Raw genomic sequence first — 16,646 nt, forward strand, 5'->3', positions numbered from 1 at the left:
GTTCAGTTTTAGGATAGATTAACGAGGCAGTTCTTTTTATTGGTCTTAAAAGTAACTTTGAACTCACTAGCTTGAAATATATACTTTCCGTTCAGTGAAGTTGTTTTCCTCCAAACACCCTTGGATCTTCAAAGTCAGGAATCTTCAGTCGTGTATGAACTTGAAAACATGAGTCCCTGATGTGAAGGTCATTTCAGAAAGCCCTCTGTGTAGTGTTCATGTGGATCATTCTCTGAATGCCTTGAGAATGTGCTTCTGTACCTTAATTTTTTAATGTTTTCTATGTCATTTAGAGATACATGTATTTTCTTTACTACCTTCTTCCCTTCTTGTGTCTCACATCCTCCTAATTGTCTTTCCCCCTCTTTCTTGGTCCCTCCAGGGGAAATACTAATCAGTTTTCTGCCTTTGATCTCTTCTTCCCAGGCTGTATCTGAACACCCCATCTTCCACTAATCCGAACTAGGCGAATTGCCCGTGACTATGAAATAGGAGTATTAGTGGATAGGCAGGCATATTAGTCACATGTTATTATACAGTGAAAAGTGTGAAGTCATCTTGAAAGACAGAGAGTGCCCTGCAAACGCCCTTTCACCTCCCTCGCTTTCCTGTGTTCCAGCCGTGCAGGTATTTTGTCTGTTTCCACTTCCTGTGAGGTTCCATCAGGGTTGCTGGTCACTTCCGTTCTGATCGACAAAAACCAACCGTAATTCTTACGGGATCCTCATCAGTTGTGATTGGAAGTCACATCTCGTTTCTAATCCTGTGTGCATGATGCTGCAAAACTGTTTGGCTTCTCTGCACTTCATTTTCCTTCTCTCTAACTCAGTTCCCAGGAGAATAATGTTGTCCCCATTTATCATACAGGATTATTCTGAAGGTCAAATGAAAGTCAAATGAAATAGTATTTATGAAAGCACTTTTTAAGTACAAAAGCTTTCTACAGAAGGTTGAATTTTAATGAGCTAAATCTTTTTCAGTTAAAGTATTTGTAGACAGAAGTGTACATGTTGAATTAAGTATGCATTAAGTTTTATAGGAATATCCTTTTTAATCTACTTCTGAAAAGGAAAACATTTTGTCAGAGGGTGTCAGAGGGTGTTTGGGGTGAATCACAGACATTTGATTTCATTTGTCTGAGGAAAACCAGAATATTCTAAGGTACCTAGGTGCACATTTTACACTGGTCTCATTAAGGGGAAACCCCATTTTCTCACCCCAGTTTGCCCAGTGCTGCCACAGCTGGGGTTCTCTGTGGAGCCCCGGGAGACTTTCCCTCTTCCAAAATAAGAGCCGTGTCCTTAGTAAGAGCACAGCACTGCAGGAAACTTCCGGACGGCAGTAGCCACTGTAAGTAGGAGACAAGCCCCAGACTGGGGGAGGTGTTTGCAGTGCATGTAACTGACGAAGGGTGAGGACCCGGAATACTTTTCTTTTAAAGAACTGCCTACAAATCCATGGCCAAATGACAGCCATGCATCAGTACAGCATTTCACAAGCTTTTTGGTGTCAAGATCTTTTTGTGCTCCTTGAGAAACCAAGAGAGTTTTTTTGTTTTTGAAGATTTTATTTATTTATCTTTAGAGAGAGAAGGGAAGGGAGGGAGAAAGAGAGGAAGACAGACATTGATCAGTTGCCTCTCACTCGCCCCTTACTGGGCACCTGGCTCAGCACCCAGGCATGTACCCTGACCAGGAATCGAACTGGCGGCTTTTCTGTTCACAGGCTGGCACTCAGTCCACTGAGCCATACCAGCCAGGGCTCGAGTTTTTCTGTGGGTAGGTTATATGTATTAGTTTTACTCATTACAAATGAAAATACTAAATCTAAAGAATTTATTTAAAAAGTAATACATGTTAAATAACAATGATGGAAAACAAGTATTTTCAAAAACAGTTTTAATGACAGGGCTTGTTTTACATTTTAAAAAATCTCTTTAATGTCTAGCTTCATAGGAGACAGCTGGATTCTCATATTTACTTCTGTGGTCAGTGTGCTGCCCTGAGTTTTGGTTAAAGTATATGAAGAAAATCAAAGTTCACATGATAGGAAATAGGAAAGGGAATGACCTTGTCTTCCCACCGCTGCCCCAGGTCCCCCAGGGTCCTCAGACCACACTTAGAACTACTGCACTTGAAAAAGGTAAAATACATGAGCTGAAGAAGCCTAAATGGTCAAACACGGTGAAAGGGGGGTCGTTGTCACTGACCATCAGGGAAGCAGGAATTAGACATTGTCTCATGCTTTCAGATGCCAAAAGGCAAAAAGCCTCCTAAGATGAAGTGCTGGTGGGGATGGAGAAAGGAGAACACACCGGTTTCTTTGGGAGCACAGTGGATTCAGTTTGATGGTTTACGGCAGCTGAAGACAGGTGCGTCCCTGTAGTCCGGCCCCGCAGAGGGCGGGCGTTGCAGCAGATGGGCCTTCGCAGGGAGCGGGGCAAGGGGTGCAGCCCTGAGGTCCCACCTGCTGTGGGTCAGAGGTTTCTTAGGAGGGCCACGTGCTCCCAAAAGCTGGAGAAGCAGCACTGTCGGTAACCCACGCACATGTGTGCAAGGAGACTCGCACAGATGTTCACAGCTGGACTGTTTGTATCTAGGACAAGTGGGAAATATCCTGAATGCCTCTGAACAGGAAAATGGATAAATTGTGGCCTATTTGTAAAGGGGCAAACAGCCAAGCAGTTAATTTAGTGAACTTGATCTGCAGGATCAGTGGCCAGTCCTTGGAAAAACATTGAATGAGCTGTCAGAAGATGAAATGTGTGCCATTTATGTAGTTTTAAAAAAATGTTTATAAAGAGGAAATACAGAAACATCAACGGGGAACACATTCAGAAAAATAATTCTGGAAAGGAAGAGAGGGATGCAATGAGTGTCAGCAAAAGCTGACATTCTGAAAAGTACAAATTAATGTTGCACCTTTTACATGAAAGGGCAGTCGAAGGGCTTACGCTCCACTGTATGCCTGGCATATTCCAGAAGCACATTGTGGCAAAGGCTGTGACTCGTCTTTCTCAATACCCATTCCCCCTTTTGTTCAGATTCTGGTTTTTAGTCGGGTGCAGAGCCACCTGTAATGCCACCTTCCCAGCTTGTGGAAACTGCCTTGAAGGGCAGTGACCCTGACTCAGGAGGCTCGGCCAGTGTGTTTGCACAGATAGTCTGGGCGAGACCGTGGGCCCGAGACCGTGGGCCCAACACCGTCAGCGCCCTCCCAGACACAGCGCTGTCTGACACTCAGATTGTCCTTCGCCCTGATCACCATTTGAACGTCGCTTAGAGGTTCTAACAATTTTTAAAAATGAAAAGATCATAGTATCCCTTAGCATTTAGATGAAATGGGAATTATAGTTCATATATCTCTTTGGGTGCTTTTCTTATTTTCAGGTTTAATAAGAACTAGTACTTTTCTGAGTCCAAAGGTCACAGTGATCTCAGCATATTATGGAGCTGAATTTCCAACCGTTTCATCATCCATAAAGTCTGTTGGAAGTGCCACAGAAGGGCACCTGGACCCGGACGCCTGGACCAGCAGCGGGGACACCTCCTGGGTGACAGCAGGGTCCTGGGCTGGGATTGTCTACCTGCAGTTCTGGAGGAGCCAACAGCTTGGTGACCTTGAGGCCTCCTGGCCAGCAGACCCACACCCCTCCCTCCATGTCCACCTGTCGCGGCCACTCAGGCGCACTTCGAAGCTCTGTTTTATTGGCCACCTTGTTTTCAGGACGCCTCTGTGTGCACAGGTTTCACTGTTCTCGTGTCCCACAATGCTCCTTGTGTTCGAATTGACTGGCCCGACAGGGAGGGAAGCCCTGCGTGGGTGTCTGAGAAGTCATGCTCTTGTATCACTGCCAGGTTGCCAGGGGCAGTGGGTCCTGTTCTGCTTTGGGGTTGCATCTGCGTGGTTCAGAGAGCGGCGGCAGTTTTCAAAACCTGGTTTCACTCTAGTTTGAAAATTGTGTGTTTTAATAATGGAATTAGAAAAGCCTCTTCGGGAACCATTCAGAATAATGCAGAGAAGACAAAGCCTGCCTAGAATCCCGCACGTGGCCACATTGCAGGGTTCACTCCCAAGACGATTCGCAGGCAGAGACACTTTTAAAGAAACGACCTGTCCTCTGAATACCGTTTCGTAACTTGCTTTTCCACTTAACATGCGCATGTCCTGTGTCAACTTAGAGAACCAGTATCATTTTAAAGGCTGCAGGGCCTGATTATATAGGGTTGGTATACTTGACGATCATTCCGTTTTTTCAGTTTTTCACTATGATATTTTAATGGTTCTCCTTATATATTCCTTTGCACTGCTTATGTTTCATTCCCCCTCTTGGGAGGCATCTCTAGAAGGGGAGGGGTCACATCAGAGGGACTGCTGAGTTAAGTGTCCGCACGGCTGGCCCCACAGCTCACGGGCATTCCAGGCATTCTAGTTGCAGCAGCGTATGTCTGCGGGGTAAGGCCGAGCCAGGAATCGTCCACAGCCCATCTTAGATGTAAACTTAAACTTGTCTGTGCTGGAAAGAATTGAAAAGCATTTTGAGGGATGTCATTCTTAACAAACAGATAGGCTTGTTCTTGCTTGTCTGCAGGGACGTCGGGCTGCCCTCTCTGGGACGGCTGCTGTGGGCCTTCCGTCGGGGATGGGCGGGGTGGCAGGTCCTGCCCCACCCTCTGTGCCAGGCAGCTGAGAGCCTCACACATCATCACACCCTCCACGACCAGCCAGATGTTCAGGCATTTAATGTAATTCCAGGTCATTTTATTAACACAGATGATGAAATAGTTTAGTCACGTCAAGCTTTGGTCTGTCTATTTTTGCTGCTTTTTAGACCTTCACTGAAAAAAAAAAAAAGGAACAAATTGGCATCAGCCAGTGTTGGAAGCCCCTTCTGAGGGCTGGGCCTTGGTTTGCTTTTTGCTGCCTCTGTTCAGTGGAGCCATCTTGGTCCTCGGGACGTCTGGCCAGGCAGGTGGGCGAGGCCGCTGCGTGGGGAGGGTTGGGGCTCGGAGCCAGAGTCCTCCCTCCGTGAAAGTTTTTACAAATTCGGTAGTTCTGCCTGCACCTGCATCTGCTTTCTCTCCCACCTTGAGTTGTGGGTTTGTTTTTTTGTTTGTTTAAGATTTTATTTATTTTATTTTAGATTTTATTTATTTACCTTTAGAGGGGAAGGGAAGGAGAGAAGAAGAGAAACATCAATGTGTGGTTGCCTCTTGTGCATCCCCTGCTGGGAACTGGCCTGCAACCCAGGCATGTGCCCCGACTGGGAATCGAACCTCGATTGTGTGGTTCGCAGGCTTGTGCTCAATCCACTGAGCTACACCAGCCAGGGCAGATTTTATTTATTTTTAGTGAGAGGGTAAGAGAAAGAGAAAGAGGGAGAGACAAATTGATTGGATCAGTTGCCTTCGAGGACGAGGCCCGACCCACGGAGCCACACCAGTCAAGGACTGAGTTCTGTTTTGACGAGCGGAGCCGATGCACGTGGCGAATCCCTGTGAGGAGTTTTGAGGAGAAAGTCCTGTCTGTCTGCAGCCACTTGTTAGCTGAGCTGTGTGTGTGCCTGGAGCAGGCCCCCGGGGGGACAGCTGTGGTGCTCTGCTCTGCCCTCTGCAGATAATCAACGCAGGGCCCTTGCCTTCCCATGGCCAGTGCCCTCAGGTGGCTGGAAGTGGGCCAGAGATAGGGTCTGGGACCCAGTCCCCAGGCCCTTGTCCCAGTGCCTCCCTCTGGGCCTCTCGGGGTCCTGCTGCCCACGGACCCTGCCCTCCTTAGGGGACCTGAGCGAATCCTCGGGGAGGGGGAGGGGCTGGCATGACACACATGGAAGTCCTCCTGCTGGAGGCCTGGCAGCTCTCCTGCTTTGGAAATGGCACCACCTCCCTGGAGTCCTCAGCTGAGAACAGACAGGTTTAAAAGCCAAGAAGTGTCTGTGTTACTTGAACGCTATGCGGCGGCCTGTGTGGTCCTGTGGCTCCCTGACCTGCTCTGGAGCGAAAGGAGGGCTGTGGACGAAGAGATCTTGGCTTTGCACGTGAATGGGCCTGGTCTGAGTCCCAGTCCTGACACGCACCTGCTGTGTGACTGTAAGCACTTAACTTGCCCCGAGAACATGGGGGGCGTGGTATCAGGTTGGTTTCCTACAGCTTCTGTAACGGTTGACCACAGGCTTGGTGACGTTACACAGCAGGTCTCACTGAGTTATAGTGAAGGCGTCCTCAGGGCTGCTTCCTTCCGGAGGCCCTCAGCAAGCATCTGTCCCCTTGCCTGACCCGGCTCCCAGAGGCACCTGCATTCCTCACCCTGCAGCGCCCCCGCCCTTTCAGAGCTGGCAGTGGGTGCATCAGGAATCTGATGGTCAGGAATCTGACCGCCTCCTTCCATTTAGAAAGACCTTGCGGTTATATGGGCCCACTTGGATGATCCAGGATAGCCTTCCCATCGCACGGTCCCTCCCCTAATCACCTCTGCCACGTCCTTTTTGCCACGTGAGGACACATGCCCAGGTCCAGGGATTTGACTACCTGTCTTTGGGTGGAAGGTGTGTCACGCTGCCCACCACGGGTGCCCGACCCAGAGGTGTGGTGCAGGGTCCGACAGGATGCCTGTGGAGCACAAGGCACACAGCCCGGGGCACAGCTGCCCTGCCGACGAGTCTTGGGCTTCCACTAGACTCAACTTGAGGGCGGATAGGAGTCCTGTCCTTTTCTGTCCTCTACCATGCCCGCCGAGTGCTGGAACCACAGGGTGTGCCTAAGAAGTCCCAACTGAACTGAATCGCAAGCCGAATTCAGAGGACACAGAGAAAGCAGGCTGGTCACAGCACTCCGGCCACTCATTGTGTTCTGTTCTGTGGAATACGTGGGCCTCAGCAAACCACTTGTCAGATACTGTCAGTGCTGAGTCCCCGGGGGCTTCACCTGTGTCTGCGTACTCGGGAGAGCCCCCTCCGGGCTGTTCCCACAGCACAGAGCTGTCCGTCTCTGGAGAAATGTCTATTCAAGTCCTTTGCCCATTTTTGAATTGGATTGTTCTGTTGTTGTTGAGGTAGAAGAGTTTCTTAGGTATTCTGGATATTTAGCCCTTATCAGATATATGATTTACAATATATTATGTCATACTACGGGCTGACCTCAGTTCTTCTTTTCTTTTTTGACAGGAAGTAGGATTTGTTGGTGGGTGTTAAGATGGAAGCGGAGACTTACGAGTACAGAGCCCGCCATTTTTCCGAGGGACCACAATTAGGGATGTATTTCACTCCACAGCCATCTGGGATGAGCTGATTTTCAGCCACCATGTGACTTCGTTTTCTTGACAGGGCCCTTTGATGCACAATTTTTTAAAATAGGTCCAATTTACCTATTATTTCTTTTGTTGCCATATCCAAGACATTGTTGTCAAGTGTAATGCCAGGAAGATTTTTTACCTATGTTTTCTTCTAAGAGTTTTCTATTTTTAGCTGTTATGGTATTTTTTGTATATGTTATAAGGGAGTGTCCAACTTCCTTCTTTTGCATATATATATCCAGTTTTCCCGGCCCCATTTGTTGAAGAGTATTCTTTTTCCATGAATGGTCTTGGCATCCTTGTCAAAAAGTAATTGACCACATATGCAAAGGTTTATTTCTGGGCTTTGTATTTTATTCTATTGGTCTATATGGCTGCCTTTATGTTAGTACCACACTGTTTTTTTTTAATCCTCACCTGAGGAGGTTTATTAATTTTCAGAGAGAGGGAGAGAGAAATATCGATCAGCTGCCTCCTGCACGTTCCTCGACCAGGGATTGAACCCACAACCTAGGTATGTGCCCTGACCAAGGATCAAACCCACAACTTTTTGTGTGCAGGATGACACTCCAACCAACTGACCCACCTGGCCAGGGCAATACCACAGTTTTTTTAATTACTATAGGTTGTAAAAAGTAAGTTTTGAAATCAGGAATTATGAGTCCTCCAACATTTGTTATCAGCATGCATTTCTGAAATGTACTTTTTAATGTATTTTATTGATTATGCTATTACAGTTGTCCCATTTCCCCTTTCATTCCCCTCCACTCTGCATACCCTCTCCCACCCACATTTCCCCCCTTTAGTTCATGTCCATGTGTCATAAATTCTTTAGCTTCTACATTTCTCATACTACGCTTGCCCCCTCCTTGTCTATTTTCAACCCACCATCTATGCTACTTATTCTCTGTACCTTCTCCCCCCTTCTCCTCCTCCCACTCCCCTGTTGCTAACCCTCCATGTGATCTCCATTTCTGTAGTTCTGTTCCTGTTCTAGTTGTTTGCTTAGTTTGTTTCTGTTTTTGTTTTAGGTATGGTTGTTAGTAATTGTGAGTCCTTTTACTATACATGTTTTTTATCTTCTTTTTTAGATAGGTCTCTTTAACATTTCATATAATAAGGGCTTGGTGATGATGAACTCCTTGAACTTGACCTTATCTGAGAAGCACTTTATCTGTCCTTCCATTCTAAATGAAAGCTTTGCTGGATAAAGCAATCTTGGCTGTAGGTCTTTGGATTTCATGACTTGGAATACTTCTTTCCAGCCCCTTCTTGCCCATAAAGTCTCTTTTGAGAAATCCGCTGACAGTCTGATGGGAACTCCTTTGTAGGTAACTGTCTCCTTATCTCTTGCTGCTTCTAGGATTCTCTTCTTCATTTTTTTCTTGGCTAATGTAATTATGATGTGCCTTGGTGTATTCCTCCTTGGGTCCACCTTCTTTGGGACACTCTGGGCTTCCTGGGCTTCCTGGAAGTCTATTTCCTTTGCCAGCCTGGGGAAGTTCTCCTTTATTATTTGTTCAAATAAGTTTTCCACCCGTGGTTGTTCCTCTTCCCCTTCTGGTACCCCTGTAATTCGGATGTTGGAACGTTTCAAGATGTCCTGGAGGTTCCTAAGCCTCTCCTCATTTTTTTGAATTCTTGTTTCTTCCTTCTTTTCTGTTTGATTGTTTCTTTCTTCCTTCTGGTCCACTCCCTTGATTTGAGTCCCAGTTTTCTTTCCATCACTATTGGTTCTCTGTGCATTTTCCTTCATTTCACTTAGTGTAGCCTTCATTTTTTTCATCTAATTTGTGACCAAAATCAACCAGTTCTGTGAGCATCTTGATCACCAGTGCTTTGAACTGTGTATCCGATAGGTTGGCTATATTGCTTAGTTGTATTTGCTGTGAAGCTTTGATCTGTTCTTCCTTTTGGGCCATTTTTTAAAAATTAATCAATTAATTAATTTTTAAAAAGATTTTATTTATTTATCTTTAGAGAGGAAGGAGAGAGGGAGAGAAACATCAATGTATGGTTGCCTTTCGTGTGTCCCCTGCTGGGAGTTGGCCTGCAGGGAACCGGCCTGCAATCCAGGCATGTGCCCTGACTGGGAATCGAACCATGATCCTCTGGTCCGCAGGCCCGTGATCAGTCCACTGAGCTACACCAGCCAGGGCCCTTTTGGGCCATTTTTTTGTCTTGTCATGCCTGTTACGTTTGAGGGGCGGAGCCTTAGGTGGTCACCAGGGCGGGTCAACCCAGTCGCTGGGTTGTGACACTGTATGTGGGGTTGGAGTCAGAGAGGGAACAATGGCACTTGCTCCACTCTCTGTTGGATCTTGGTTCCCTCTGCCACTTCCCCCAAGAAAACTGGGCCTTTCTGGTGCTGATTCCCATGTGGGTGGGTTTGTGTATGTTCTAGGACCCTGTGGGCCTCTCCAATGAACTCTCCTGTGAGGCTGGAAGTCTCTCCTTGCACTTCAATCCCCACAGGTGTTTTCAATCAGTGTTTTGAGGGTTTATTTCCACGTGCTGGGACCTTGGGTTGCGCAGTCTGTCTTGCTGCCCTATTTCACCCGGTTTATCTGCACACAAATGTGGGACTGCCTGGGTCACCCACCTTGTGTGCAGTGGTTCACTTCACAATTGCCAACTCGCTGGGTCTGCCCATTGCCACCCTGCATCTGGGGTCTGCCAGCCGCCGCCTGCACGCCCAGGGTTCACCCACTGTGTCTTGTGTGCCCGGTGCAACCACTTTTCGTGCTGCGACCTCTCTCTGTCTGGTTGCCCGACTCCGCCCCGCTTACCAGTCTAGATGAATGTGTCTATTTTATCTTCTTGGTTGTCCGACTTCCATATAGTTCAATTTTCTGTCAGCTCTGGTTGTTATTTTGTTTCTAAATTGTTGTTGTCCTTATTTTGGTTGTACAAAAAGGCACAGTGTGTCTACCTACGCCTCCATCTTGGCCAGAAGTCTGAAATGTATTTTTAAGAGTAGTAAAATATTAATCTTTAAAACTTTAATACAGTAACTAAACTCTTTTCTTCCCTTTCTTTGGTACACTGAAAGGATAGAATGAAGATGCTCTCGCTTCCTTGTACCAGACCTCACCACCTGTCTCCATAATCCCTCTGGAAGGGTTAGGGGAATAAGGGAGGAGTTGACTTTGAGTGTAAAAAATCTGCTTGAAGAAATATGAGGCGAGATGGACAAGTGGAGGAAAGCAGTGCTCCTGGGAAGGGAAGGAGCTCCCTGCTAAAAAGAGAATAGCGGGTGGGATAGTGCTTTAAAAAAGGAAGCAGGTGGTTTGCTGGTGATGGTTCCCAGGGTCTAGGAGCTGATTCTAGGGATGTTACCGCAGATGGAGAGGGCCATCCTGCCCAGGTGGGTGGAGCTGGCACAGGATCAGCCTTGGTGCGTGGATCAGGCCCCCGCACCAGGTCCTGGTGGGTGGTGGTGCTGCATGGAACCAGCTGGAGACCAGCTCAGGCAGGACACTGGTTTTCAATGCCACCTCCACTACAGTTCACATACTATATTGATGTTCTTCACCCCCTAGTGCCATCACAGGAAGAAAAAGAAATCCTAAAACTATTTTATTTCTGGTATAAGTTCTACTCATTCCTCCTACCTCTTGCTTTTTAAAAATTTACTTCATGTAGCTAGCAATAACTCCTGCAAGTCAGGCTCCCAGCTAGAGCAGAGGGTTAGATAACAAGAACAGCATGGCTCAACTCTCGAAGGGGTAAGGGGTTTGACTGGTGGTCTGGGCAATGCAACATGGAAGGGAACAGGGTGACGAGAAGGACAAGGGAGGCCCCAAGTGTGCAAGAGCCAAGCATGAAACTCCCAAAAGGTCATGGCAGCCATGAAACTCCCAACAGGTCATGGCAGCCATGGAACTCCCATCAGTCATGACAGCCAGAGCTGGGGCAGCGCGAGGAGAGAAGCAAGCTGTGATCAGCAGGTAGGTGGGGCAGCTCAGGAGACGGCAGGGAAGCTAGAACCCGAAGTTTGCTTGAGACTAGCTCGGGTGAGAGGGGGAATTACTGGCACTAGGTGCTTACAGAAAGAAGGGAGTTGGTTCATGTAACACCTACTGAGGCCAGGAGAGCATTTGCACTCCAGGACGGAGGGGAGCATGCACTAAAGACCCAGGGAAGTTGTTCAAGGAGCCTAGAGGCCAGGAAAGCTCACCCTGGAGGTATGTTTGCCAGTCCTCAGCATCCAGATGGTTAAAGCCATCATAGATAATGGAGGAAATCACCCAGGTAGAGTATGCAGAGAGGGGAAAAAGAGGTCAAGGTAAAAATCTCTGTGCTCTACCAGCGCCAGGGAGCCAAGTACACAGAAACCAATGCATGTGGTTTCTAAATCCCTAAATACATACCTCGTTTTATATTACTCGTTTTCCTGATTCTGAATATACACACATGTACTCACATAAAAAAGGCGCATCAGTGGCTGATTGTTTATTTCAGGCGGGCTAGATGCAGTCTTCAGCTGTCGGTGACATTGTGGCATCTATGGATGAAATGCCCAAAGCACGGTTAGGAGTTGGTTTTTGTTTTTCTGTGAGGAGCCCCGAGTCAGGCCCTGAGTCCGTGGGGGTGGAGAAGATGTCCGGAGTCGGGTGAGGGAGCTGAGGGAGATACGCAAGCATAGCCATTATCCCAAGATGGGGTGAACCAACCCCCACCTAAGGAAGGTCTGTGTCAAGAGGAAAGGGGCACTAAGGAAATTAACTGAGCAGCTGCCCATGTATTTTCTTTCTTAAATCCTCACAAGGTTTCCTTGGGGGGATAGTGCCCTCCTTTCGGATCCCAGGAAGCCTCAGCTCACAGAGGTTTATTTGCCCAGAACCAATCCACTGGAGAGCATGTGTGGTTCCTTCCAGCATTGTCCCGTGTAATTCCAAGTTCGTGTTTTCATTAGCTGCTCTCCAATGCCCCTCCCAACCAGTTTTTTATTAAACTGTGTTTCTGCTGTTTCTCTTCACAGCTGTTCTCCTGCCTGGGTGGCCAGCATGACGCCTTCTGTTCCACCGAGCGCTCCTTACATCTGCCACCAGTCGGCCCAGCTGGCCTGCTTTATCCTGACAAAGCCTGAAGGGACTGGTGGAATTGGGCTTTCGTTTCTGTCTTCACCCCTCCTATGTTAGGTGGACCTCTTGTTTTTGGTGAGGTGGTACTTTGTGGTGTGGTGCTCTATTCCCGTTTTCAATGGGCAAAGCTGCATCTTTCTTCCCATCTGTGCCTCAGTTGGAAGCAAGGCTTCAGCTTTAATTGGCCAGGGCAGTCTGCCAACGTTGCAGGGCCAGTAGTAGCCTTGTGAACTGTGACGAATGGCGTGACTGTTCGGGGGAGGAGGCGGCAAAGGTTGTGATAGTTTCTGACGTTCTTTTACTGTTCTCTGCAGGAAAGGTGGGATTTCAGTGGGACTTGCAGGTGGAAGAAGAATTAGGTCCTCCCATACTTCTTGAAGTCAGCTTGAGCTACTGGAGAATTAAAAACTACACTGATACAGTTTTTATAAAGATGGAGTTTTATGACAAAAATAGCAGCATAGTTTATCATCGTATTACCACTTACGAGTGTTATTTTACATCTCTTTATAATCATTATTGTTAATAGTACAATGAAAGCTTGATGCGATTTAAAAAATTTATCTCCTCCTAAGTAGACTGACATCCCAAGGGTTTAGTTGCCAATATTTTAATGTTATATTCTAATCACATGATTAACTCTCAATATGTGGAAAAAAGTTTACTTGAGCTGAGTGTTCATTATCTTCATTTTAGTCAGTTTTAACGGGGAGGGAAATAAAAGTGAGTTTGGCAAGGATGTGGGCTCCCTGCCTTATGTAAGCTGGCTCCCCTCCCACCTCCTGTGGGGGGAGCAGAAAGTGGAAGGGGAGGCATGGTGGCACTAAACTCCTGCCCACGGCTCCAAATGGAAAGAAGCAGGAAACCATGGTGTTTATTAACTAGTTGGTGAAAGAAATAAATACAGGCTCTGAGGCCACCATTTTGCCCTTCCCACTCCATGCCACTGATGGTTTACGCACATGGAGTCCTCAGCAGGCACTCCAGTAGAGCCATGCAGCCTCGTGGTCAAGGACCAGACCCAGGACCTGGCTACCTTTTGGCATTCCATTGCTGAGTGTCACTGTACAACATCCCCTGTGAAAGACTAACAGGCACACTGTTAGGTATCCACTGGATCCTGTAGGACTTGGGAAGCCACAAGGAATATGTCCTATGACTTTACTTGACAGTGAACCTCACCGTCTCTCTCCAGGAAAGGATGTCCTGATGGTGGCAAGGACCTTGGCCTCAGCATGGAAATTTCTTTTGTTTTAAGTTTGTTTTTGTGTTTTATTAAGTGAAATAAGCCAGCCAGAGAAAGACAAATACCATATGATTTCATTTATATGTGGAATCTAATGGACAAACTGAACTAACAAGCAAAACAGAGACAGACTCATAGATGGAGAGCAGATGACAGCTGGTGGGGAGGAGGTTAGTGGGTGGAGGGATTGAGCAAAATGGAAGAAGGACTCGTGGACAACAGGGTGGTAATTGCTGTGGGGAAGGGGTACAAGAGAACTAAATGGACATGGAAAAACATAATAAAGATTATATGTTTAAAAATTTGTATTTTATTATTTCCTCTTCATAGTTTACTAAATTCCAAAATGGTTATCATAAATATATTTTTAGCATTCTTCCCTTTTTCTTTATCTTACAAGAAAAGGAACATTGAAGGTGGAGAGTCCTTGAAGAATAAGTAAGAAGCAAGGGCTGGCTTTCTTGTCCAATCTTCCTGACCCCATATTTCTTCTAACAAAAAAGGGGGAAGAATGTTCCAGGTAGAGGGAACTATGGGAACAAAGAACCATCCCGCGTGACGTGGAGAGGATGGCTGGTGTAAGAATGAAATAGCGGTTTGGGAACAAATTACGAAGGTGCTTGGATACTATAGTAGCTAGAGTTTGGACTTCATTCCACAGGCAATAGGGAGCCTTCAAAGGCTCTAGGAGATAAGAGATGGGATCACTTTTATCCCTTTAATAAGGGACTTTGGTATCAGGGTAGAGGATGAATTGGGAAGGAGTTTAGGATAGCAGTTAGGAGGCAGTTGATTATCGCAAAAAAACAAAATAGCTTAGGAGAAATGGTGATGGTCAAATTAAAGCAGCCTGGGTATGACTGGGCCATATTGGAAAGATTACGTTGTACAAAGTATTCATGGGACTTAGTCATATAAAGGGCGAAAAGACAACTCTGTTGGCGTAAGAAACATTCAAACCTGTGGGGAATTTTTGTGAGTTTATTTGTGCCAGACGGATGACAATGGCCGGAAAGCGAAACCCCAGAGAAAATGCTCCAGAGAAGGGCTGTTCTGCCTGCACCCTGCTTTGTACATCACACTACGTAAGTGGGCCGCACGAGAGCCACTGGTGATAGATGAGGGACACAGGAGAAAGTGAAGCAGGGTGACCCCTGGGATTGGATAAAAAGTAAAATGATAGACACATCCTTTTTTTTTTACATGGGTGGATACAGGAGAGTTAACACAGCAATTAGCACGATAACAATAATAATGAGGGGATTTGCGGCCAGTGCTTTGGTATGGCATCTGTGTTTTGAGGGGTGGAATGCGGGGGAAGGAAATTACTTTGACATACCAAGGGGATGCTTTTGTAGAGGTGAAAAGACAACAGACAGAATTAATTAAGAAAAAGATTAGGGAGGCGGGGAGCACTGGGGCGGGGCAGGGCAGGGAATATAAAACAGAAAACTGTACTTGAATAAGAATTAAATTAAAAAATAAAATAAAATAAAATAAAAATAAAATTAAATTTAAAAAAAAAGAAAAACATTGACTTTTGTCAGGGAAGAGCCTAGCCTAGGACATGACTACCCACATCAACTGTTTTAGTTAGTGAGTTTTAATTGCAGGCCATCCCGTGTGGCTACTTGAGGTCTCTGCATTTGTGAGGCTGCCACACAGGCCTCTCCTGAGCCGGTCAGGTTAGTATGTGGCCCCTTTTCTCACCCACGCTTGGAGAAAAATAGTGACCTTAAGTGTGAGGCCGAGACAACATGGGTACGGTAGTCAAGAAGAGATGCCTTTGGGGTTGGGCTCAGAGAGGAAATCGGGACCGAAGACGAGCATTTGGAAGTCAGTCGGGGGGGCAAGAAAGGTGACCTTCCAGAAGTGCCGTCAGTGGGAGAACACAGCCTGGGAGGGGAGAGGACCCTGGACAGAGCCTTTAGTGGGAGAGTCACCACGAAAGGGACTGGGAAGGAGCCATCTGAGATCCAAGGCCCATATGGCAGAAGTCCTGGTCAAGAAGGAGCAGAAGTTTAGAGAAAACATTGCAAGGAAGCACTAAGTGTTGGCCATAACACAGTCCCTGGTGGGCTTTTGAGAAGGTCGTTTCCAAGGAACAAGAGGCAGGAATGAGGTCCCAGTGGTTCAGGCATGGGCAGCAGACAAGGAAGTATAAACGATGCCCCCCAAACTGCTCTTGGGAGCCTATGTACTGAAGGAAAGAAGGGTTATGTAGGCTGAAGTGGAGAATTTTCTATTTGTGTAGCTCATTAGTTTGCAAAGCACTTTGGCATCTATTACCTCATTCAGCTCCCAAGAAAGCTCAGCAGGTGGGAAGGGCAAGTCTTGATGTGCCTGGGGAGAAGTGAGGCTGACAAGAGGTTAAAGGCTTGCCCAAGGTCACCCAGAGCCAATAGGTGGAAGAACTGAGTCTAGAATTCAGGTCAGTTGGCCCTTAATTCAATGATCTTTCCACCAAACTTTCTCTATTTTAATATTGGATACTGGAGGACATTGAGTTGCTTGTTAAAGGGGTTTTGATCTCATCCAGGGGACAGTGGGGAGCAAGTGGAAGCTTCTATGCAAAGGAAATCCATATTCTAACCAGTACTTGAGGGAGACAAATCTGGCAGTGAGTGTAGGAGGAGTTCGTGGCACAGACAGACACCTCCGAGAGCAGACAGACCATTAGGACCTGGCTTCACGCGGGGGCACAGCTGAAATGAACACTGCGTTGCACTTGAGAAAGCTATTTCCCTTTCGTTTCTGTGGGTTCTTTTTTGTTTGTGTTAAAAAGAGGATGCACTTTGCCAGTGTTTTTTAAACACTCTTCAAATACTCTCTAATTTCTGTTTTGATCAAAAAGAGAGCTCACCTCAGGTTGAGAACAGCAGTGTTTAACTGGCTCCAGCCAAAACTGAATCACACTGCTATGTGTCCACTCTATTTTCATGATACTCTCCAGTGGGGACAAGTGGTGCTGATTTGTCACTTCCTACAATTGCGGAAAGGTCACTCTCAAATACACCTAGTGGAAA

The sequence above is a fragment of the Sturnira hondurensis genome, unplaced genomic scaffold (genome assembly GCF_014824575.4).
Source record: "Sturnira hondurensis isolate 20B ecotype Veracruz unplaced genomic scaffold, ASM1482457v3 Scaffold0014384, whole genome shotgun sequence".
NCBI classification, from domain to species: Eukaryota; Metazoa; Chordata; class Mammalia; order Chiroptera; family Phyllostomidae; genus Sturnira; species Sturnira hondurensis.